This window comes from Paroedura picta, chromosome 15, assembly GCF_049243985.1.
Source record: "Paroedura picta isolate Pp20150507F chromosome 15, Ppicta_v3.0, whole genome shotgun sequence".
Lineage (NCBI taxonomy): Eukaryota > Metazoa > Chordata > Lepidosauria > Squamata > Gekkonidae > Paroedura > Paroedura picta.
The window spans coordinates 31,808,573-31,833,730 of NC_135383.1; the positions used below are offsets into that span (position 1 = coordinate 31,808,573).

A 25,158-nucleotide genomic window follows, 5' to 3' on the forward strand; every position below is an offset into this window, starting at 1 on the left:
TGGCACCCTTTTTCCCCCTCTGTGCTCTGGAGATGCAGCATCCTCCACTTCCCTAGTCAGCATCTTTGCTTAGAGCATAAGCATCCATATCCTTCACTCCATCTTATTGATTTACCATTTGTTGCTGGCCCTGCTGCTGAATAACTCCTCGTTTTGCTCCCTACACAGTTATTGGTTCGTTGTCGACAGGGTTTGAGTTTTGGAGGCTTCATGGGCTGAAGTATCTGGGGATGGCTCTCCGGGGAGCAGTTGAAGCAGATGGGAGGGAGAGCCGTGTAAATGCCATTGGCAATGCACAAATAAGGCAGCAAGAGAAGACCTAGATTTGTTTAATTAAGCTTGCACTATATCTTGTCTTTGCAAGTTGCACTGGCTTTTTCTGACTAAGCATCAGCTATGGACCCCTCCCCCCCCAAGAGCCTTCCTTGAGATCTTCATTAGGTAAGCCTTCTTTCTGAAATGGGGGGGGAGGGGGCTTCATGGCAGAAGCGTTTCAAGTACATGACAGGGATGGGATGTATGGGGGAGGGGGGTTAATGCAATGCTTATTCCCATTCTTGATCTTCATTTTGAGCTAGATAGAAATGTTAGATTTATCTCTTTTCACTGCCTTTCTTATATTTCTTACTTACATCACTTGGAACAGTGCCCACTTGATCTATAATTTGGAGGATCTCATTTTCTGCATTTGCCCTTAAGGAATAAGCTTAACAATTTCCAGTTTCCATTTACTTTGAGACATGCCACTCACCCGTGGGCTGAAGCTGAGAGCACCATTAAACATACTGGAAGAACACACCTTGCTAGATTAGTACCGGGGTGGGAAAAACAAAGAACAGGATGTTTGTCATGCCCTTGTTAAGCCCAAACCTTTGTGAACGGCTGGTATACTGCTTCTGAATATGGAGGCTTCATGTTAAATGTGACTGCCAGTCACCCTGGTAGTACAGCTTCCATGCACTGCGCTGATGCGTTCCTTTCCTTAAAGGCAAGTCTTCAGGCCTTGGTGGTTTCTCTGACCCTGGTGCAGCAGGAATGTCTCCAAACACTAAATGTACTTGTGCTGTTTAGAGAGATGTATAGTGACTGGCGTTTTGCTGCATATTGAGCTCAGACTCCTGTGGCTTGTTTTCAAGGAATCCCGGAACAGACGGGTATTCATGAAAGTGCTGGCTGCATTTTCTACAGAAATGAATAACGTAATACTTGTATATTATATATTGTATATGCATAGTAATATAATACTCACTGCCTCATAACCAGAATGGATTTGATTAACTCCTTACAAATTACCTCTTGATCCCAGTTCCGTGGCTGAAGGCACCTGACCGACCCTGCAGCTACGGGTGGCTCTGCCCGCCCCCCAGTTTTCCTAATGGAGTGAAATCTTCATGCAGATTGCCCCAGAGCTGAGTGGTTCCTTTGAGATGGACGATGTTGTCTGACAGTTCTGGACTTCGGTGCCACGTTAAGATTCTTGAGGCTTCATTAAAAGTGCTTAGTGGGCTCAGGAATCTCAGTGGGTTGATGTGAAAGCAGGAGGAGGGGATTAAAAGTGGCGATTCTTCTATGTGGATAGACTTTTTTTTTTTGACAAATCAATCTGATCAATAATTTATGGTAGGAGTGAAAGAATTGCAATTTTGTCACCTAGACCTTCCCTGATTTCCTAGGGGGAAATGTTTAGAATATAACAATGCACTGTGTTAGTGTCATATTTCATTCTGAAACAGTGCTTAATGCTATAAAAGGAAAATCCATCAGAGCATAGCTTTCTGAAGGCCTGCAAGTACTGGGCTGGCAGGGGCTCATGGGAATTGTAGTCCATCGACATCTGGAGGACCACAGGTTGACTACCCTTGCCCTAGCTGACCCAGGAAGAAGAAGAGTTGGTTCTTAGATGCCGCTTTTCTCTACCCAAAGGAGGCTCAAAGCGGCCTTCCCCTTCCTCTCTTCACAACAGACACCCTGTGAGGGAGGGGAGGCTGAGAGAGGCCTGAGATTACTGAAGAAGCAGAGTTGGTTCTTATAGGCCACTTTTCTCTGCCCGAAGGAGTCTCAAAGGGGCTTACAGTCGCCTTCCCTTTCCTCTCCCCACAAAAGACACCCTGTGAGGTAGGTCAGACTGAGAGAGCCCTCATATTCCTGCTCAGTCAGAACAGTTTTATCAGTGCTGTGGCGAGCTCAAGGTCATCCAGCTGGCTGCATGTGGGGAGTGCAGAATCGAACCTGGCATGCCAGATTAGAAGTCCACACTCCTAACCACTACACCAAACTACAAATGACCCATCAGTCAAGATCCAAGAGAAATTCAACAAAACCTATGATGGCAAACAGCTTCAATCCAACAAAGTGAATCAGTCATACGATGTACATCGTCAAAATGAGTTCCAATTGGATACCTCCTTTTTGAGGGACTTTTCAGTGACTATGTATCACTAATCATAATAAGGCTCAAATAGACAGCTCACTCCCTACCTGATTGGCCCTCCCTGGGGATATGCCGCCATTAGAGAGAGCACTGTAGCCAAGTTTTTATCTATAGTAATGTCCCATAGGGTAAAGAAGTAAACATAACTGGTTTCATCTTTTTGTATTTGCCGCTCCCTTGCCTTTTGTAACTTCCCTCACAATTTTTTAGAGTTTTATTACAGAACTGATTGTATATTGTTTTATATTGTGAATGCCATTAAAAGTTTTGTATTGTATTGTATTGTGAGACAGCACTCTGTCAATGAGAGCCAATCAGTCAAAATTGCATGCACACAACTCACTCTCTACCTGATTGACCCCCCCCCCCGAAATATTCTCCTAATAGTAGCTGGCCCTCAGCCAGGAATGGCTCATCCTGGAAGATTAGCCCCAATCAGGAGGTAGCCCTCAGCCAGGAAGGGCTAAAAAGGTGTTCAGCTCTCCACCTCCAACTCCCAGCCAGTTTCAAAGTATGCCCTGCCTGCTGCCAGTAAGTTGCTCTGGCCTCTTTCACCTCAGAGGACATGGGAGGAACTGGACTCAGAGCATGCCCTGTGGCCCCCTCCCAATCAGCCCTTTCCTCCAGGGGAACTGATCTCTGCAGTCAGGAGAGGAGCTTAGATTCTGGGAGTCTCGGTCCCACCTGGGGGCTGACATCTGCAGATGGGTACAACAGGCCTTGCCTCTAATATGTACAGTATTTGCTGGCGTATAAGACTACTTTTCCCCCCTGAAAAACATGCCTCCAAGTGGGGGGGGTCCTCCTATACGCCGGGTGCACTTCCGTTGGGATAGACACAGCTGCCCATAGTGGCCCATAGTACTGTAATGTAATGTAACAAACTCTATATTTTGAGTGGAAATGTTGGGGGGTCGTCTTATACGCCCAGTCATCTTATATGCCGGCAAATACGGTAAGTAAAATTAAATTCAGTATTTAATTACATTCAAACATTTTCAGTGTCTTATGTAGCAGCATACCTCATAGTAACTAGTTTTTCTGTTCTAATAGGATTTATAACTTCTTCACATTCATGTCTGTAAAATATATAACAATACAGTTTTATAGATTACTAGGAATAAAGCCCATTGTAGTGGGAATACAAGGGGCGCTAGCAGGTGGTGTGGCTTTCCGTGGGGTGCTGGCAGGGGTCCCGGGAAGCAGGGCAAAGTAAGCGAGGGGTCCTGGCGACAGAGCGAGGAAGAGGCGAGGTCAGGTTTAGGAAGGGAGGACAGCGTAGAGGGCAGTGTGAGGCGTACCTGAGGGAAAGGCCATTTTGGGGTGTGGGCGGAGGCTCGGTGACATCCTCGTTGTGGCGTTGGGCGGCAGGAGGACGTGCGAAGGGAGGCCTTGGCGTGTTGGGGCGGCTCGTCGTGTCGGCAGCCATCTTGGTGCGTGGGCGGCGGCCCGCCTTTGCCCTCGTCATCTGTGCAGCCATCTTTGCAGCGGCAGCGGCGAAGTGTAGGAGAGGAGGGGAAGCGGGTAAGGGGGGCTAGTCGAGGGGCGTGGGTGCGGCGGCAGCGGTTAAGCTCGGGGACAGGCGGGGAAGCGGGGAGGAACTGTGTGTGCGGCGGCAGCCGTGGCAGGACGTCGGGGACAGGGGTGGAGGGCAGGGAGGGGTGCGGGTGGGAAGGGTGGGTTCATCACAGGGCGGGCAGGTGGAGGACGATTGCATGCGGTTGGCGGGGAAGGGCATTCCATGGGTGGAGGGAAAGCGATGTTCCCGAAGCCCAGGAAAGTGGGGTGAGGCTCCTCCCTGGCGGCCATCCGTGCAGGATGGCAGCTCGGGTGGAGTGGAGTCTGTGGCCCGGCGGCTGGGAGACGGGCCAAGTGTCCAACAGGGAGGCGCGCTTTGCGCCCCTCCCAATTGGACACTTGGCCCTGGAGTGCCACTCGGAGGAGCGAATCAGGAGCCACTTCATGGCTCCTGATTCGCTCCTCCGAGTTTTTATCCCAGACAGAGGCCGCCCTAACTCCTCCCCAAGAGCCCTTACTCCATTATTTAATCTGCTCTGCAGGAGTGGATTAAAGATCCTAAAAGCAAGGCCCATTGCACCCAGGGAAACAAAGGGCGCTAGGATGCACACCTGAACTGTGGCCTCCCTGAGGGTTGGCTACGTGGCCAAAGCTCCTTCCTACCATTGGAGTCTTGCGCCCCTCCTCAAACCTCAAGTGGGGGTCAACCCCCCATCAACCAAGGGTCACCAACCTCCAGGTGTTGCCTTTAAATCCCCTAGAATTGGAGTCATCTGCAGATTATATTCCCCAGGGGGAAATGGCTGTTTTGGAGGGGGGAATCTTCAATGACAACTCATCTCCAGGCTCCTGGGCATGAACAGGCTTGCTTGGGGGGGGGGACTTTGTGGCACTGTGTCCCAGAGAGGTTATTATTATTATTATTATTATTATTATTGAATTTATTTCCCGCCACTCCCTTGCGGCTCGTGGCGGGTTACAACAATATAACCCCATAAAATACATTAAAAACCAATTAACATGTCAATATTAATGACTACCTGGCAAGAGCGGCTAATCAACTACCCATTCCCCTTAGCAAGTGGAGAGGGGATACTGATGGTACTCATGTCTAATCCCAATCCTCAGGTCCCGGGGGGGCGTAGGTGTTAAGCCTGGTCTCAACCGTAAACCTGGCGGAAGAGCTCCGTCTTGCAGGCCCTGCGGAACGATGGAAGGTCCCGCAGGGCTCGCAGTTCTCCCGGGAGCTCATTCCACCAGGCAGGGGCCAGGACCGAGAAGGCCCTGGCCCTGGTCGAGGCCAGGCGTGCTTCCCTAGGGCCGGGGACGACCAATAGATTTTCTCCCGCAGAATGTAAAGCTCTACGGGGGGCATAGGGCGATAAGCGGTCCCTCAGGTATGTGGGTCCCAACTCGCGTAGAGCCTTGAAGGTTAAAACCAAAACCTTGAACCGGATCCGGGCAGCAATTGGCAACCAGTGCAGCTGCCTCAGCACTGGCTGGATATGGGCCCTCCAAGGTGTACCAGTGAGGACCCTGGCAGCTGCGTTCTGCACTAGCTGAAGTTTCCGGATCAAGGACAAGGGAAGGCCCGCGTAGAGCGAGTTACAGAAATCTATTCTGGAGGTGACCGTTGCATGGATCACCGTGGCCAGGTGTTCAGGGGACAGGTAGGGCGCTAGTAGTCGGGCCTGGCGAAGTTGGAAGAATGCCTGGCCTGCTACTCTTTTGATCTGTGCCTCCAAAGTTAGGGAGGCATCAATGATCACGCCCAAATTCCTGGCCTGGGACGCGATGGTAAGATGCGCCCCTCCCAGGGTGGGCAAGCGCGCTTCCTGATCCTGCCCCCTGCGTCCCAGCCACAGGACCTCCGTCTTGGAGGGGTTGAGTTTCAGACGACTCTGCTCGAACCATTCTGTCACCGCTTCCAAACATCTGGCAAATGGTTCCGGGGGAGAGTCCGGGCGGCCGTCCATAAGGAGATAGAGCTGGGTGTCATCAGCGTACTGGTGGCAACCCAGTCCAAAACTCCGCACCAGCTGGGCCAGAGGGCGCATAAAGACGTTAAATAATGTGGGGGAGAGGACCGCGCCCTGTGGGACTCCACATGGAAGTCTGTAGGAGCGCGAGAACTCATCCCCCACTGCTACCCTCTGGGTCCGGTCCTGGAGAAAGGAGCGTATCCAGCGTAAAGCTGTGCCCCGTATCCCCGTTTCGGCGAGGCGGTGGACCAACAATTCGTGGTCCACGGTGTCAAAAGCGGCCGACAGGTCCAGAAGAACCAGCACTGCCGACCCGCCTCTATCCAGCTGGCGACGGAGATCATCCAGCAGGGCGACCAGCACCGTCTCCACCCCGTGGCCAGGTCGGAAGCCAGACTGATATGGATCGAGTGCCGAAGTTTCTTCCAAGAATGCCAGGAGCTGGTCTGCCGCGGCCCTTTCGACCACCTTGCCCAGGAACGCTAAGTGCGATACTGGGCGGTAGCTGTCTGGGTCTCGCGGGTCCAGCATAGATCTTTTCAGGAGAGGGCGGACCACTGCCTCCCTTAACTGCTCAGGGAACTCCCCGGAATCCAGGGAGAGATTGACAATATCCCTGAGCTGGCCTCCTATCTTCTGGCCCCCTCCTTTGAGGAGCCATGACGGACAGGGGTCGAGGGGGCACGTGGTCGCCCTGACCGAACCTAGCAACTCGTCCACTTCGGGTAGAGAGAGCCGTCTGAAGCCATCGAACGTCACCTCCAAAGGCGGCCAACAGGTCTCCAGTTCATTTACTGTATTAACTGTGGCGGGAAGAGCGCGGCGGAGCGACGAGACTTTGTCCGCAAAATGGCTCATTAAAGCCTCACAGCCTAGTTCTAATTTTCTACTATTTTGGCGCCCCTCAAGGGCGGTAAGGGATCTAACTGTTCTAAATAGTTGGGCCGGGCGAGAGCTCGCGGACGCGATTTCCGCGGCAAAAAATTCCCGTTTTGCCACTTTCACCGCCATCTCATACGCCCTCATAAGCGTGCGATGAGATGTTCTCGTAGCTTCGTCGCGAGTCTTCCGCCACACTCGCTCTAGTCGTCTCACTTCCCTTTTTCTCTCCCGAAGCTCCCTGTTATACCAGGGTGCCCATTTGAGTCGAGGGCAGAGAAGACATTTAGGGGCGATCTCATCTATGGCAGCCGATAGGCGGGACTGCCAGTCCTCCACCAGGGCCGCCAGTGAGTCGCCAGGAGGCATCGGGTCCCGCAGAGCATTCCGGAATCCTATTGGATCCATAAGTCTCCGCGGGCGGACTAAAATGCGCCCGCCGCCCAACTGGGGGGGGGGGTGGTATCCTGAGCCGGGCCCGCAGGGCATAGTGGTCTGACCACGGCACAGCCAAAGCTGTATCCAGATCCACTTCTATCCCAGCGCCGAAAATCAGGTCGAGTGTGTGTCTGGCATGATGGGTGGGCCCAGCAACAAATTGCGAAAGTCCTAGTGTTGCCATGGATGACACCAGGTCTCCGCCATGGACTGGAGAGGGCGCATCCGCGTGGACATTGAAGTCACCCAGGATCAGAAGCCTGGGGTACTGCAACGCCCAGGCGGCCGCCGCCTCCAGCAGGCGGGGCAGGACATCTGGCGGCGCGTTGGGCGGACGGTATACCAACCAGATAGCCAAACTCTCGACCGAGTCCCATCCAATACCGACACACTCCACCCCCTCGATTTCCGGCGCCGGGAGAGCCCTGTGGGTGAGAACCTCCCGGACCACAATGGCCACCCCCCCTCCCCTTTTGTGGGTCCGAGATTGGTGGAGGACCGAGTAACCTGGTGGGGCCAGTTCTCTCAGGGCCACTGTCTCACCTTCCCTCACCCAGGTCTCGGTCACGCAAGCAAGGTCCGCCTTCGACTCTGCAATAAAATGTTGCAGAGTCGAGGCTTTGTTCTTAATCGACCTTGCGTTGCACAAGACCAATGTCGGATCCTTTACCCTAGCCTCCTCCCTCACATTCCTGGGGATGGGCCGGAGGTTAGAAGGGGATCGAGCACACCCAGGGCGCCGACCATGTCTCCATGACCGGGCCCTATACAGGACACCAGTGCTCCCACCCCTTCTCTTGTCCAACCTCCTCCCCTCGCTATAGCGCCCCTGGCCCATGATCGTCGAGATCCCGGCCCCAGCATAACCCCCCCTCTCAGTTTGGGCCTCCCTCTCCATACCCCTTGCTCCCAGAGAGATAATCAATTAATCTCCTATCTGTACTCCCACCCGGCTGCACTAATCCCACCCTAACCCACCCTACCCTATTTTACTAACCACCCAACCCTCCCTCCCCCACCCTATTCTACCTAGCAGCTGGTGGGACCAAGCTATACTGCAGGGTGGGATCCCGCCTGCAAGGGGTTCTCCCAGCCCTTTAGTTCACTTCCCAGCACTGCTAAGTTTCCCTAGCATCTAATCTCTCTGGTCGAAACCCTATCCTTAACCCCACTAACCCACCCTATTACCAAGAAGGGGGGGGCTACCCCAGACAGCCACAGGTAGAGAAAGGACAAAACCAGAAAAAAAAAAATAAAATAAAAAATAAAAAATAAAAAGGAAAGAAGTAGTAGTTGGTATTCGCCCTTTGGCCACCAGGTGGAGCAGAGGGCGATTTTCAGTAAAACAAGTAAATCCTTGTAATTCCTCCAGTCTCCACTAGATGGTGGCCAAGGCCAATCTTCATTTCCAATCTTGGTCTTAAAGGGAGAGCACTGATATCTCCGCTCTCCGTGCTCTCTTCGAGGCAGCAGCCCCACCGATGGAGATGGAAGGGTGGGGGGGGCAGATTCCAAGCGCCGTTGGCAGCAGGAGCCCTCTGGAAGCTGTCCTTCGCCAGTCGATGGATTTTTCGGCCGCAGGATCTTCAGCCGCAGGGCACGCGCACCGCTCCCGAGCCCCCCGGTCGAGCCCAGGCCCCAGGCAATGGCTCCCGCCGTCGCCGCCGTCGCGCCCCGCCGCCGCTCGTCGCCTCCAAGGCCCCAAGCGCCATTGCGCCCCGTTTCCACTCACCGCTCGCTGCTTCCAGGGGTCCCGGAGTAGAGCCCCCAGTGAGCCGAGCCCAAGGGCCAGTAATGAACCGGCAACGAAGAGCAGGCAGGGAACCAAGCCAGCCCCAGCGCCCCGCGCTATCGAGGCGCTCTTCCAGGTAGGCCAGCGGTCTAGTTTGCTGTTTTGTTCCCTTGTCGGAGGGGGGTACGTTGAGGATATATAGCTCCCGATGGATAGTAGCAATCCGCGGGGGGGTAGGTCTTCAGTTGGTGCCCCCCGTGCGGCCTCTCTCCATTGCACCTCGGGGCTCGCGTTGGCTCCCTTCCCCCAGACACGATGTCTTATGCTGGGAGGCGACCATACGCGAGCCCGGTGATGGACCGGTGCTTTGGGCCGCTCTTCCCCCCCTCTTTTTCTACCTGTTTTTCTCCTCCTTTTTCTCCTCCTATTAGGCTGCAAGGGGTCCAATCCTGTGGTAAAAAGGGGGGAGGGGGTAGGGGCTGACTCCTGAGCCCCCAAACCTGCGTCGGAGCAGCACCCCCTGAACTTAAAAACTCTCATAGCCCAGACCAGGCGGGAGCTCTAATTCCCAGCGTCTGGGCACGCCGCCATCTTGCCAAATCTATGCAGGTTGCAGGTTTCCAGTCTCCAGTAGGGACCTGGGGATTTGCTGGAATTGCAGGTCATTTTCAGGCAACAGAGATCAGTCCCCCTAGAGAAAAGGGCTACTTGGGAGGGGGGACTCTCTGGCTGTGGATCCCATGGAGGTGGAGAGATGCCAGGCTCCAGGTGCAAAACAAGGAGAAATGTTGTGTGGCAGTAATTGCTAATAACAATAAACATCAAATAATTCATAAGCTTGTCACTGCTCCTTCCTTCAATGAAAATAAATTGATAGCAAAATTTGCTTGAAGAACTGAAAACCTTTCAGTCTGTACATTCTTTAGTTCAGTTCAATATCTAAGTAAAGGAAAAACAGTTGTATGTTACAACCAAACATGAAACCATTGGTTGGCAAAGAGCTTACAGAGGATTTCTCTATTATTGCCTCTGTCAGCTTTCTCAACTTTTTTTACCATTAATAAACCCCTGAAATATTCTTCAGACTTTGAGAAACCCCACAAGTGGGATCACCAGGTCCCAGATGGAGGCTGGCATGCCTGCCCCTTTTCCGGGATGCCAGCCCCCAGGGGGGACCTGGAGAGCCCCCAGAATCAAAGCTCCTGTCCAGACTGCAGAGATCAGTTCGCCTGGGAGAAAGAACCGCTTGGGATGGGGACCAATGGGGGAAGACTATGTAGCACTCCCCTCTACACACACACACAGTGAGAGAGAGAGAGAAACAACTTACAGCAATCCTCCTGCAACAGCTTCTTGTGCCTGTGCTCTGGCTGCATCTCTTTAAGGCAATGGCAATTTGTACAGCTTGGTGTAGTGGTTCAGAGCAGCAGCTTCTAATTTGGCAAGATGGATTAGATTCCCTGATCCTCCACATGCTGGGGGACCTTGTGCTAGTCACAGTCCTGTTAGAAACAGTTCTCATGGCAGTTTCTCTCAGAACTCTCCGCCTCACCGACCTCACAGAGTGTCTGTTGTGGCAAGAGGAAGGGAAAGGTATTTGTAAGCCACTCTGAGACTCCTTTGGGCAGTGAAAAGCAGGATATAAAATGAACTCTTCTTCTACTGGGAAGGTGCTGCTGGGAAACAGCATCTCCCCCTCCACACGTCCTCATGGTGCTTTTATGCCCCATCTAAAGTTTTCCATCTTCCATGCCACTGGTCTCAAATTTCCTTTGTTGTCATGGTCTTGGAAAGATTGCAGCAAGACCAAGGTGTTATCCATATGGAAAGGAAAAGTCTAAATCTTCCCAGTCCCACCCCTAAAGCATTCCTCCCTTTTCAGGCTGCAAATTGCAAACCTCAAATTGCTTACTCATATATAAACATTCACAGCACAGAGGCTTTCTCTGGCTGTTCTGGGTCCCAAACGGCAGCAGGGGCAAGTTTCTGAGCCTGCCACAGTCCCTCATCCAGAAGTAGAGCAGAGGCTGCACCATAAGGTGGCTCACCCACCCCCCATGACCTCTGAAGAGAAAGAAGCCACGAGGCCAGGGCAACATACTGGCAACAGGCCATGCTCTGAGGCCAGCTCCTCTTTTCCCCAGCAAACTTCTGAAACGGGAAGGAAGTTGGAGAGAGACAGCTGATTCCTTATTAGCCTTTCCTTGTCAAAAGCTCCTACCTAATTGGTTCTAAACTACCTGGGTGGGCCATTCCTGGCTGAGGGCCATGATTTATTCATCATCTTTAAACCGCCCGTGGCGCCGCGGGCGCCACGGACTATATAAAACGCTAAGGGGTTCTAGGGCGGGATGTGTCCGTGATGAGGAAGGGTCCAAATTGGACCCTTCCTCTGGACAGACAATCGGAGGGACCAATTGGCAGGCGCGCAGCGCCTGCCGATTGATCCCTCCGATTCCCAGTCCCAGCAACCGCGAGCCGCGCGCAGCGCGGCTCACGGTTGCTCCTTGCCGGCGGCCTGATGCGTCGGGAGGCACGAAGCGCCTGCCGCCGCATCAGGCCACTGGCAACGGAGTCCAACCTGCCTTTCCGCAGCTGCACCCCCCAGGCCCAGCAGCAGCGGCGGCGGCGGCGTCCCCCAAGGCAGCCAACGGCCGAAGAAAAGCAGCAGGAAAGCGTCGGGGGAGGGGCTGGTCAGCAGGCGCCTCTCCGAGGCCGCGTCTCCTCCGTGCTGCCTGACCTCCTCGCCCACGCTCCTCCACCTCCACCCACGGCGCGGCGAGAAGCCGCCCGCAACGGAGTCCAAACTGCCTTCCCGCAGCCGGACTCCCGAGCCCCAGCAGCACCAGCAGCAGCGAAGGCAGCCAACCCCGAAGGCAGCCAACAGCCGCAGAACAGCCGGAGTCCGAGCTGCCTTCCCGCAGCCGGACCCCCGAGCCCCAGCAGCAGCAGCAGCAGCAGCAGCAGCGCTGTCCCCCGAGCCAGCCAACAGCCGAAGAAAAGCCTCGGGGAGGGGGCAGGGCAGCAGGCGCATGCGCATGCGCAGCCCTGCCTACGAAGAACAGTGAGGAGCGGCGTTCAATTGCTCTCAGCCGGGTCAAAGTGGAAGGTGCGAGGAGCGCTTGAGGCGGGTCGGGGAGGGCCGAGGCTGCTGTGCGACGAGCGCGCAGGGCGCCCTCCGGCCTGCCTGGGACAGCCCTCTGGTTTCCACCCTCGCCCGGCGAGCCCTGTTTGCCTTCGGGCCGGGTGGGGAAGGTCTCCGGGGAAGGGGCGGAGGCGAGCCACTGTGCTCCTCCTCCTCCTCCTCCCGGGGTACGGCAAGCCGAGGCGGAAGGGCTCTGCTGGGGTGTGGTTGCTGGCCTCGGAGCCCAAGCAGGAAGCCAGGGCGGGGTGTTGCTTTCGCGGCCTGCGGCTTTCATGCCTTTCTTCCCCCCTAGCGGTTCTTTCTCAGCTTGGGAGGGAGGAGCACGGAGCCACATTTCAGGGGGGCCTCTGGGAGAGGGCGTGGGTGCGTGGGAGCGTGTCAATTACCCTTCCCCCTTCTCCCCTTTCAAAGCCCATTTTTATAAATGGGCTTTGAAACTAGTAGAATCATAAAGTTGGAAGGGACCTCATATGTCATCAAGTCCAACCCCTTGCAATATGCAGAACACTCACAACCCTCTCGCTCATGCCCTGTAACCTGCCACCCCCTTGAACCTTCACAGAATCAGCCTCTCTGTCAGGTGGCTCTCCAGCCTCTGCTTAATAATTTCCAAAGATGGAGAACCTACTACCTCCTGAGGAAGCCTGTTCCACTGAGAAACTGAACTGTCAGGAACTTCTTCCTGATGTTTAGACAGAATTTCTTTTGAATTAATTACATCCCATTGGTTCTGATCCATCCCTCTGGGGCAAGAGATAACAACTCTGCTCCATCCTCTATATGGCAGCCTTTTGAATACTTGAAGATGGTTATCAGATCCCCTCTCAGTCGTCTCCTCTCCAGGCTAAACACACCAAGCTCCCCCAACCTTTCCTCATACGTCTTGGTCTCCAAACCCCTCACCATCTTTGTTGCCCTCCTCTGGACACGCTCCAGTTTGTCAACATCCCTCTTCAACTGGGGTGCCCAAAACTGAACACAGGACTCCAAGTGAGGCCGAACCAGAGCAGAGTAAAGCGGTACCATCACCTCCCGTGATCTGGACACGATACTCCGTTTGATACAGCCCAAAATCCCATTTGCCTTTTTAGCCACCGCGTCACACTGCTGACTCATGTTCAATGTGTGGTCTACTAAGACTCCTAGATCCTTTTCACACATGCTACTGCCAAGACAAGTCTCCCCCATCCTATATTGGTGTATTTGTTTTTTCCTACCTAAATGCAGAACTTTACAATTGTCCCTATTGAACTTCATTTTATTCAGTTTAGCTCACTTCTCCAGCCTATCAAGATCACCCTGTATTCTGTTGCTGTCTTCAGTTGTGTTTGCTACCCCTCCCAGTTTAGTATCGTCTGCAAATTTAATAAGAATCCCCTCTAATCCCTCACCCGGGTCACCTTGTCCCCTTGCTCGGCCACATGCCTGTCACACCCTTGTAATTCCTGTCTCCTCAGGCCAGCCCAGAACCTGGGTGTCAAGCGTTGCAAGAACTCACAACAAGCTTCTTTATTAAAGAAAGCATTTATTGAGAAGTTACTTCATACACCTAAGCTAAAGAAGTCAAATCTGCCTGAGGACAGATTTGCCTCCCCTTATCAATACAGTTCTCCCGCCTAAAACTTGAGAGTTCCCAGGGGAGGGGGGAATGAGGCGCCAGGTGCCATAAACCATAATGTTACAACTCACACGTCCTTGGTCGTCTCCGGACAAGATAAGATGTTATGGTTACAAAAGGCAGACCCAGCCGGGAGGTTCAAAAGACAAATAATTCACAGCTCCCCGAGATAACAGGATGCAGCAACATAGTTTCAGTTTCAAGCATGCAAGCATAATATATGGGCCTGGGGCCCCAAGAACAAAGCAGAGAAAAGACAAGGTAAACAAAGATGGAGAAACTCATGCTAACTCACGGCAGGGTTCAGCAACAATCCTGACACTGGGCTGTTCCTCTCTCTTCTTTATGATCTCTTCTGATAAGTGACTGGTAGCCCCCATCCATGTGCTCAGGAGCCGCTCCCATACTGACCACCGGCAACTCAAGGCAAAGCTATGCCTTGTGGAAAGTGGTCCTCCAAAAGCAAAGAGTCTATATGTTGCTGCACCAATGCTACCCAATAAAGAAGTCTGATTTTACATCCAGAAGTCTTGCTGTTGTCCACGGAGGGTAATCCTTGCAGGAGGCCTGCATAGAGTGAGTTGCAGAAGTCCAGCCTAGAGGCGACCATCACCTGGATCCCTGTGGCCCGTTGTTCTGGGGGCTGGTAGGGTGCTAGTAGCTTATCTTAGCACAAGTGTAAGAGCACTTGCTGTGCTACTCTTGTGACCTGTTCCGCCAAGGAGAGGGAGGTACTGGAGTTCATGCCAATTTTGCTTCTAATTGTTGCAGCCCATCCAAATAGGACAGTCATGCTTCCTCACCAGGATTCCTCCTGCCAAACCACAGACTGAGGTTCAGATGGCCCTGCCTGAGCCGGCCCTTCACTGCTTCCAGACATCTGGATAATGGCCAGTCTGGAAACCTCCCATCCGGTATGTATGCTTCTCATTCTGTGACCCAGACCTAGAACTCTTCTCCTTACTGCTCCCATTTGGCCACTTTCCCAGCATGTTCAGATCCCATTGAATGCTCTTCTGGGGTGTTGGCTTGTCCAGTTTTAGTGAGTAGTCTGTCTACCGTCTCATGGATAAAATCATTGAAAACTTCCAGGCCAGTAGCAAGCTCTGTGCACCCCACGACTCGCCTCCCTCCAATCCGAAAAATCCTTGTGCATTTTGGAGACTGCTGGGAGCAGCCATTGGTGTCTGCAGGCAAGCATAAATATACTCATTGCCCCCCCCCCCAGATGCGAAGGGCCACCCCCCAAGTGGCTTTTATTTGGAAGTGGTCTGATTGTGGCACTGCTTCACAAATAACTGAGCTGTTCAGATCAAGCCCTGCACTAAAGACCAAATCTTCACCCACCCAAGTCTCAGTTAAGCTGGCCATCTTTTTTTTTTTTTTGCAAAGAAATGAAAACTGAGAATTCAGAAGTCCAAGGAGGTCTATAGTGATGTAGCATAATAATATTATTGTGGCTTTGTGTAAGAGCAATTACTGTTTTTACCAAGGGATCCAAAAGCCCACTGGGCACGTGGCAGGGGACACGGCCGCTGTGAGAGTGTGGCCGAATGGAAAGGGCACCCATGGGAGCAGGACCTTTCACAATGCACACCTTCCTATCCAGATGACTAAGAACAAGAGGGAGGACAACCAGTAAAACTGTCACCCATGGCTAGCTGGAGAAGGGTCTCTATTCGATTGGCCCCTCCCACCCAGAACACTTCTCAGGTCAGAGCTCGTCACGTAAAGAGCAAGGAGGCAGCAGCATTGCTGGCCTTGCAGTTCCCAAGCTGCCTTGGCTTCTCCAGCAAATATCCCACAGGAACATTTAGCTGTGGCTTTAGAAACTTGCCTCAATCAGCACCCTGGAGGCTGCTGCCACCCCCTGCTTCCACTGCCTCCGCCACCACCTCTGTGAACCCCTTCTGACTTGCCTGTCTCCAGAGGGGCCAGTCCCCAACCTCTTCTTGGCCCCTCTGTGCAGGCGTCTCTGTGGCTGCCCAGCATCTCATGAGGTCCACTTTCTGGTCTCCGGTTAGGGGGCTCCTTCCCTCACCCTCCCAGGGGAGCATGGGGAGATGCTCTGTCTCCCAGGAGCAGCAGTGTCAGGTACATTTTAGACTGCAGCAGAAGCAAGGGGGTGTTCAGGATATGCATCGCGAGGGGACATATAGGGCTGCCGGCCTCAAGGGGGTGGCTGAAGTTCTTTTAAAATTACAACAGAGGTCACTTCCCCTGGAGAAAAGGGCTGCTGTGGAAGGTGGACTGTATGGCAGTTGTCCCTGCAGAGGTCTCTCCCCTCCCAAGACCCCGCTTTCCCCAGGGTCCACCCCCGAAATCTGTAGCAGGACTCTCCTAACACAAGCTGTCAAGTCTATGAATACGCCTCCTGCCAGAGATTTCCCACAGGATTCCAGCCAAAATAATTAACCATAATAAAGTTTGAGTTACATGACAGACAACTCACACCCTACCTAATTGGCACTCAGGAGTGACCACTCTCTCAGGGAGGGCCAATGGTGGGTCTTCCCCCCCCCCCAAGCCTCCTCTTCACCTCCTTCTTCCTGCTGGAAGAAGAGCCAGCCTCCTTTGCAGGCCCACATTCCAAAGGTAAACTGGGCCAGAGAGCGGGGTGGCTGGGAGGGAGGACGAGGCTCGTCCTACTGTCCAGTTCCAGGACACTGACCCACCTGGAATCCTGAGAGTGGGGGAAAGGGTCTAGCCACGCCATGGGATCGAGCATGGCCTTTGCACTCTTCTGAGTCGCGGGGACAGGAGACACAGAAAAGATGACCCACCAGCTCCCTTTGGCATTCTGCCACACAACCCTCGCCTACCAGTTGGGCCATGGAAGATGGAGAAAATGCCTCCCGCTGGCCCCATAGAGTCCAGGGTGGCCTTTAGATGCTTCTCCTTCCTTCCTTCCTTCCTCCATCCCTCTCCCTTTCTTTCACTCTTTCAATCTCTCTCCCTTCCCTTCTTTCTCTTTCTCCCTCCCTTCTTCCTTGCCCCTCTTTTTCTCTCTTGTCCTTTCATTCTTCCTTTAATTCTTTCTCCACACAATCAAAGGCTTTAGCATAGTCAATGAAGCAGAAGTAGATGTTCTTCTGGTACTCCCTAGCTTTCTCCAGCGTATGTTGGCAATTTGATCTCTAGTTCCTCTGCATCTTCGAAATCCTGCCTGTACGTCTGGAGGTTCATGGTCCACATATTGCTGGAACCTAGCTTGTAGGATTTTGAGCATAACTTTGCTAGCATGAGAAATGTGCAATGGTGCGGTAGTTTGAACATTCTTTGGCATTGCCCTTCTTTGGGATTGGAATGTAAACTGACCTTTTCCAATCCTGTGGCCATTGTTGAGTTTTCCAAATTTGGTGGCATATTGAGTGTAGCACTTTTACTGCCTCATCTTTTAAGATTTTAGGTTGGTTCCTAGTATATAAAGACTTCTGTGCACATGGGAGATGCAAATTATCTCAGGGCTTCAAGGGATGAAACAGAAGGAATGAGAAATTCAGACACTTTCCTGCCTGCCACTATAGTTCCTCCAGGCCATTCTCTCCTTGCTGGGTTCTTTGCTCTGTCTTTCCCCAGATAGAGAGGACAGGGGGTCAGCTGGCTGGGAGATGCGCCTGGCGCTTGGAGGAGGGAAGGTTCTGCTGCCCAGCAGTTCTCCATGATCAGCTCTCTAATATAGATTTAGAGACTCCTGCTTGTCAGAGAACATGAACCCCTTCCAGGCGTTATATTTGATCAAGCATACATGCACGATTGCCGTTTTGTCCAGAAAGGGTATTGCAGGAATTTTCATCCCAAAACCCTGTCAGACACAATAGATGTGGACATCTCTGGAGAATTGTGTGTTGTGTGTTCTCCCTGGGGTTGTACAGTGAGATGTAATGTCTGTGAAGAGATATGATGTCCCATCTTACAAGCCAGTCTCAAGTTGTTCAGGTTGCTAGTTCAGGTGGTGTGAACAAGGAAGTACTGATGGAAGAGGAATTCAGCTGATTTCAGAGCTGGGTACTAACATCTTTGATACTTTTATCACAAGGAAGATTTTGCTCCTAAATCCAAATAACAATGAAAGGATGGAAGGATGTTATAGATTTACCTTCCTGTAAATTAAAATGGGCTGGGGAGAATTGAGTTGCAGCCCTCTGTGGTGGGTGTTAGACGTTCTAATGAGTTTTTGAAATTGTTTGGAAATGCCAACATTGTGAGGTCAGCTTTGACAGGGTTTTATGAAAGGTGACCTCTGGGGCTAATGTTTATTATCAGTGCTTGCATCTTAATTGATGAGGGGTTTGGAAACATTTGCGAATATAAAGGAAGAATGTGAGCTCAGAGCTGGAAGTGCACTGAGTAGATGGTATAGGCCAAATGCACACCAGGAGGCTCAAGGACCTGCAGTGTCTTGCAGCTGATTGCAGGAGAACATCTTGAACATTAGAACAGGGTGGAGGTGCCTCAGTAAATTCTGTGTGCCCCGAGATTACTTATGAAGAATGGGAGGAGACGGGGGGGATGAGATGTTATGAATGCAAAGCTGTGTGTCACATGCTGAAAGCTGCTCTGTGGGTTGAGCAGTGTGCACAAGTTAGGGTGTTGGGCAGGGATCTGAGAGACACATGTTGGAATCACCACTATGCCATGGACCAGTATGGGGTGATTGGGGGCCAGCCACACTCTCTCAGCTTAGTCTCCCTCTCAAGGTCATTGTGGTGAGAAGAAATGGAGGAGGGAGAAAAATGTGAGCTGATGCAGGACACAAAGATCTCCATGAATAACTTTCCTTTAGGTGTGCATAGAACCAGGACTTGGTCACATACTGTGTTTCTCCAAATAGGAAGCAGGGAAAAACTGGCTTCAACTTAGATGCTCTCAGGTGGTTAGAGGATCACCTGCCTGTGAAATCTCCCCCCTGCTACACTTCCCAAATCTCCTGGCATTTGCTGGGGCACTGTTGGGAGCCCTATGTGTAATTCTGTCTAGACTGTCACAGCTAGGAATGTTTCCCATGAGTTTATCTGGCACAGCCTTTAGGTAGAATGTTCTCTTGTTTCCTGGACCTTCCCAGCAATTCTGTTCATTCTGGCCTTGTTTAGATCTGGAGTAAAGCAGCCAATTTAATAATAAGGAAGCCATCAATAAGCAGATGACACCCAGCTCTTCCTCTTGATGGGTGGCCATCCAGCTTCACCCACAGAATCTTTAGCTCTACATGGGCTTTCCCTTATCCCTGATGTGGAAACCACAACTGATCCATAATGCAGAAGCTGGGGTTTTCACAGGAACACCTTGGAGGGCCCACATCTGCCCTGTGCTCCAACAACTACAATGGCTACCAGTTGAATCCTTGATCAAGTCTAAGGTCTTGGTAATGGCCTTTAAGGCCATCTCTGGTTTGGGTCCAGTGTACCTGAGAGACTGCCTCACTGCCTATGCCCCTCAAAGAGCACTATATTCAGCCAACGCCAACTGCCTACTGATCCCTGACCCTAAGGAAGCGTACTTGGCCTCAACCGGGGCTAAGTCATTCACTATCTTCTACCAGGCATTTGGCTGAGGTCAGTGACAAAATCTATGGGGCTACAGAACCACCCTCTCATTCTGACAGACCCACTCTGCCAGGTTGTGAGCAAAATATTAACTGTTGGAAATGGAAAATGTTTACTGTTGCTAATGTCATGGTTATTGTTATTGTTGATGTTACTTTACTGTTAATGTATAATTACTGAATTTATATTGTAGTGTTACACAACTCATGTTCCCTGTAAACTGCTCTGAACTGCAAGGGAGGGCGGTATTTAAATGCATAAATAAATAAACTGACAAACAATTGATGAGCAGTGAGACACTTCATCTGAATAACCAACCATTTCTCACTTGAGTTCCTTAGGCACCCCGATCTGAAAGCCTTCTGCCACTGATGACTCATTGATCTAAAAAAAATTTGTTAATCAGGTGTAGACCTCTGTCACACATATCAGGAATGCTTTGTTGTCCCTGGTTATACATTCCACTCTCTGAAAGTTGCAGCTCAGGCTTTGCAGTACTACATGCTGTAATAAAACACTGCAAAAAAGCAATCTCAGTCTGGTTTTTGCATGTAGTTGTGAGTTCCTGCATTATGCAGGGGGTTGGATTAGATGGCCCTGGAGGTCCCTTTGAACTCTATGATTCTATGATTCTAAGTGTTTGCTTATGGTTTAATTGGATTGGGTTGCATGGACCTTTGGAAAAAAATCATTTGTTCTTATTGCAGTTTACTGTCCTTATGCAGATCACTGTTGATTTCTGTAGTAATTGACTGTGTATCTTTGAATTCACTTCCAAATCACAAGATGTCATAGTCCCATTGTATACAGCACTGGTCAGACCACACTTGGAGTACTGTGTGCAGTTCTGGAGGCCTCACTTCAAGAAGGATGTAGATAAAATTGAAAGGGTACAGAGGAGAGTGACAAAAATGATCTTGGGCCAAGGGACCAAGCCCTATGAAGATAGGTTGAGGGACTTGGGAATGTTCAGCCTGGAGAAAAGGAGGTTGAGAGGGAACATGATAGCCCTCTTTAAGTATTTGAAAGGTTGTCATTTGGAGGAGGGCAGGATGCTGTTCCCATTGGCTGCAGAGGAAAGGACACGGAGTAATGGGTTTAAACTACAAGTACAACGATATAGGCTAGATATCAGGAAAAGAATTTTCACAGTCAGAGTAGTTCAGCAGTGGAATAGGCTGCCTAAGGAGGTGGTGAGCTCCCCCTCACTGGCAGTCTTCAAGCAAAGGTTGGATACACACTTTTCTTGGATGCTTTAGGATGCTTAGGGCTGATCCTGCGTTGAGCAGGGGGTTGGACTAGATGGCCTGTATGGCCCCTTCCAACAATATGATTCTGTGATTCTGTGGTCCTCATTTGGGACTATGCAAGTGCTAGCCAGTTGGGAGAGAATTTTCTAGCTCTCCAGGCCTGTAAAGGACTCTACCCTCACAGTGGAGCAAGGGGTACTGTTTAAAAAGGAGAAAACCATATCAAAGTCATCCTCTTTGTGTCTGAAATCAAGTTGTCCTGCTCTTTGCAGAACAGTCTGAGAAGTGCCCCTCTGTTCCATTGACTCCAGTAGCTGAGGTTTCAGAATCATCAAGGAAGAACTCCCCCCACACACACATGAGCCCCATCTCTGCCCCTGGTGGATCTGGATGAGTCGATGTCCAAGGTGGATCCACCAGTGTGTCCCGAGAAAGCCCACTCTGCACTGAAGCAGCACCCTGCATTAGTTCCAGCTCAGTCCCAGACATAAAATCATCACAATCCACAATTTCTTTGCTGCAGTCCCCATCTGCAGTGATCTTGGAGCCCATAAAAATAAAATCTCTCACTATCTTCAGTTCTTTCCCATCTGTTTGCCAGGAATTGAGAGGGCCGGATGCCATGATTTTTGTTTTCTATGTTGAGTTTCAAGCCAACTTTTGCACTCTCCTCCTTCACCCGCATCAACAGGCTCTTTAGTTCCTCTTCACTTTCTACCATTAGAGTGGTATCATCTGCATATCTGAGGTTGTTGATATTTCTCCTTGCAATCTTGATCCTAATTTGTTACTCCTCTAATCCCGCCTTTCTCATGATGTGCTCCACATACAAGTTAAATAGGCAAGGTGACAGTATACAGCCTTGCCAAACTGCTTTCTCAATTTTGAACCAATCAGTGATTTCATGTTCAGTTCTCACTGTTGCTTCTTGACCTGCATATAAGTTTCTCAAGAGACAAATAAGATGCTCCGGTATTCCCATCTCTTTAAGAACTTGCCACAATTTCTTGTGCTCCACACAATCAAAGGCTTTAGCATAGTCAGTGAAACAGAAGTAGATGTTCTTCTGGAACTCCCTAGCTTTCTCCATGATCCAGCGTATGTTGGCAATTTGATCTCTAGTTCCTCTGCCTCTTCGAAATCCTGCCTGTACTTCTGGAAGTTCTCGGTCCACATATTGCTGGAGCCTAGCTTGTAGGATTTTGAGCATAACTTTGCTAGCATGAGAAATGAGTGCAATGGTGCGGTAGTTTGAACATTCATTGGCATTACCCTTCCTTGGGATTGGAATGTAAACCGACCTTTTCCAATCCTGTGGCCATTGTTGAGTTTTCCAGATTTGCTGGCATATTGAGTGTAGCACTTTTACTGCCTCGTCCTTTAAGATTTTGAATAGTTCAACTGGAATGCTGTCACCACCACTAGCTTTCACCACCACTATGCTGTCTCCACCGATGGTATTCAGCGATGGTATTCAGGGACATGTCATTCGTTCCCACATGGACCATCACAAATGGGTAGCAATCTGTAGATTTGAGGAGTTTGGGCAGCCGTTCTGAGATGTCTTTAATTTTCGCCCCTGGCAAGCAACACACCTCTCGGGTTAGGGGGTCGGGCGCAGCCACATGGCGATCCATTCCTCTTAGCAGGGAGTCTCCAATTACCAGTACTCTCCTTTTTTTTCGTTTCAATACCATTTCCTAGTTCTTCAGGCACTCTGTCTATTTGTCACCTCTACTATATATTCGTCAGGGATATGATTTAGTTCATACCTGAGTGGCCTAGTGCTTTTCCCTACTTTCTTCAATTTAAGCCTAAATTTTGCAACAAGAAGCTGATGATCTGAACCACAATCAGCTCCTGGTCTTGTATTTATTGACTGTATAGAACTTCTCCATCTTTGGCTGCAGAGCACATAGTCAATCTGATTTCTGTGTTGAGCGTCTCGTGATGTCCATGTGTAGAGTCGTCTCTTTGGTTGTTGGAAAAGAGTGTTTGCTATGACCATTGTATTCTCTTGACAAAATTCTACCAGCCTGTGCCCTGCTTCATTTTGTACTCCAAGGCCAAACTTGCCTATTATCCCGGTTTTCTTTTGGCTTCCTATTTTAGCATTCCAATCCCCCATGATGATAAGCACATCATTTTTTGACGTTGCTTCTAGAAGGTGTTGTGTTGCTTCATAGAACTGGTCAACTTCATCCTCTTCAGCAGCAGTGGTTGCGGCATAGACCTGGATCACTGTGATGTTGAATGGTTTGCCTTGGATTCGAACTGAGATCATTCTGTCATTTTCGGGATTGTATCCCAAGACTGCTTTTCCTACTCTCTTATTGATTATGAAGGCTAATCCATTTCTTCTGCGAGATTCTTGTCCACAGTAGTATACCTTTCAGCTTTGGCCCAGTCGCTTCATTCATTCTGGTGCTACTCGTACTAGCCGTCTGCTCATCCCCAGTAGCATATTGGACACCTTCCGACCTGAGGGGTTCATCTTCTGGCGTCATATCGTTTTGCCTTTTGAACCTGTCCATAGAGTTTTCATGGCAAAGATACTGGAGTGGTTTGCCATTTCCTTCTCCAGTGGATCACCTTTTGTCAGAGCTCTCAGCTATGACCTATCCGTCTTGGGTGGCCCTGCACAGCATAGCTCATAGCTTCACTGAGCTACGCAAGCCCCCTTGCCACGGCAAGGCAGCAATCTTTGAAGGGCGTTGTACTAGTAGTAAAACCCATTACATTCTGTAATGCAACGGACCCTAGTTCTTGCTTTGGAGGGGGTTTAGTGCCTCATTTGGAAGCTGGCATTCATTCTTTCTGTGCACAGCAGTCTTGACACTAGTCAAGTTTATGCACACCTTGGTAGTGTGGAATTCCAAAACATGAACCAACACCAATCTGGCAACCTGCCTTCCTCTCTGTTTTCTTGACCTGAAATTGTCAGGGGGTTATAGGTGGCTGCGGGGGCATTACATTCTTTTGAGCCCCAGCTTCTAAACCTCAAGGAATATTTCCAGACCAGTGACAGCCAACCTCCAGGAAATTTGCTGGAATGCCTGCTTATCTCCAGACTATAAAGATCAGCTCTCCAGGCAAACATAGCTGCTTTGGAGGGGTGAATCTGTATCGTATCCCACTAAAGTTTAGGGATGCCAGCCTCCAGGTGGGGTCTGAAAATCCCCTGGAAATACAGCTCATCTCCAGGCAGTTAGGCTGAAGGGAAAGATCTCCCCCCTCACATGCTTCCCTTCAAAAGGAATGCATGTGTCCCCAGACACCCCTTGGCTAGCACAGTCTGTTGCTTGGCTGGTGATGTTTGCCCTTCTGAAGCCAGGCAACTGCAGTCCCTGTTGTTGTCTGCAAGGCCAAGTCATTGCCTAATAAAAGTGGATCACCTAGTTCCCCACCGGCTCAACTGTCCACTGAAATAAAACCGACGGCTACACACATTACATAATACTTACATCACTTACCGTCCCATTGTCCCAAATGAAATGAAGAGGGAATTGTAAGGAATGTAGATATAAGAGTTGAATGAGGTTAGCACTTGTAGTGAGATAAGAAACCAATATCCCAGCTGAGTCCTGGAGATGCCATTGTTTTGAGAGTTGGAATAACTTGCATCTCTGCAATCTCCCTTTTCAGTCTGAAGTTTCTTTGCAATAAAACAGTTACTTTGATGTCCCTCATTGAATGTCCTGGAAGGCTGAAGGGTTCTCCTACATGTTTCTCAGTCCTATGTTTTTTGATGTCAAATCTGTCCATTAATTCTTTGGTGGGGAATTCAACCTGTTTGCCCTATGTAGAGAACAGAGAGCATTGTTGACATTTAATAGCATTTACAATGTTACAACATGAGCATGTGAATAAACCTTTGATGGTGTAGCTGATGTTGTTAGGTACACCAATTGTGTTATTGTGGCAGCAAAGTTGGCATCTGGGTTTGTTGCAAGCTCTGGTACCAGTGTCCATCTTCAGCTTAGATGTCGCATTGTTGTGGGTGAAGAGTTGTTTGAGATTGAAGCATTGTCTGTGTGCAAGAAAAGGTTTAACCCCCCCCCCCCCAGTACTTGGGAAAGAGAACTGTCATTATCCTGTAGAGATTGTAAGTCACCGATGATATGCTGAACTGTTTTGAGCTGAGACCTATATATAACCACAAATGGTATCCTGTTACTGTCTCTTTTGTCTTCTAGCCAGTTTTCACCCTGTATCCTCCTGACTGTGTTGATCTGTTTCTTAACTTCCTTATTTTTACCGTATACCACTACCCCCTTTAGAAGCTCAGGGAGAGATTGATAATATCCCTGAGCTGACCTCCTATCCACTGCCTACCTCCTTTGAGGAGTCACAGTGGGCAGGGATAGGTTTCTTCTTGATTGGCTTTCATGGCTGCCAGGTCTTTTTGTTTTAAGTTGATAAAATTCCCATTTCTGTCAGATGACTATCTAGCATCTGACAAAACCATTCTAAAGAACTCACCACCTCCCAAGGAAGCTTGTTCAACCGAGGAATGGCTCTGTCAGGATCTCCTTCTGGATGTTTAGACAAAAATTCTTTTGAAATAATTTCAACCCACTGGTTCTGGTCTACCCCTCTGGGGCTACAGAAAACAACTC

The 25,158-nt window shown here is 50.4% G+C and overlaps 1 protein-coding gene across 2 annotated transcripts in view; it reads left to right on the top strand.

Annotated features, from left to right (window-relative positions):
• Window positions 1-223: 223 nt before the first annotated feature.
• Window positions 224-25,158, top strand: part of LOC143824183 (uncharacterized) — a 264,423-nt gene continuing 239,488 nt past the window's right edge. The window contains exons 1-2 of one of the 2 annotated variants that reach the window (XR_013226721.1): window positions 224-441; window positions 14,515-14,657. The gene's annotated coding sequence lies outside the window, so the exon portion shown is untranslated. Of the gene's footprint in view, window positions 442-14,513; window positions 14,658-25,158 lie in introns of those variants that run through there. The other variant, XR_013226722.1, reaches the window with a different exon arrangement.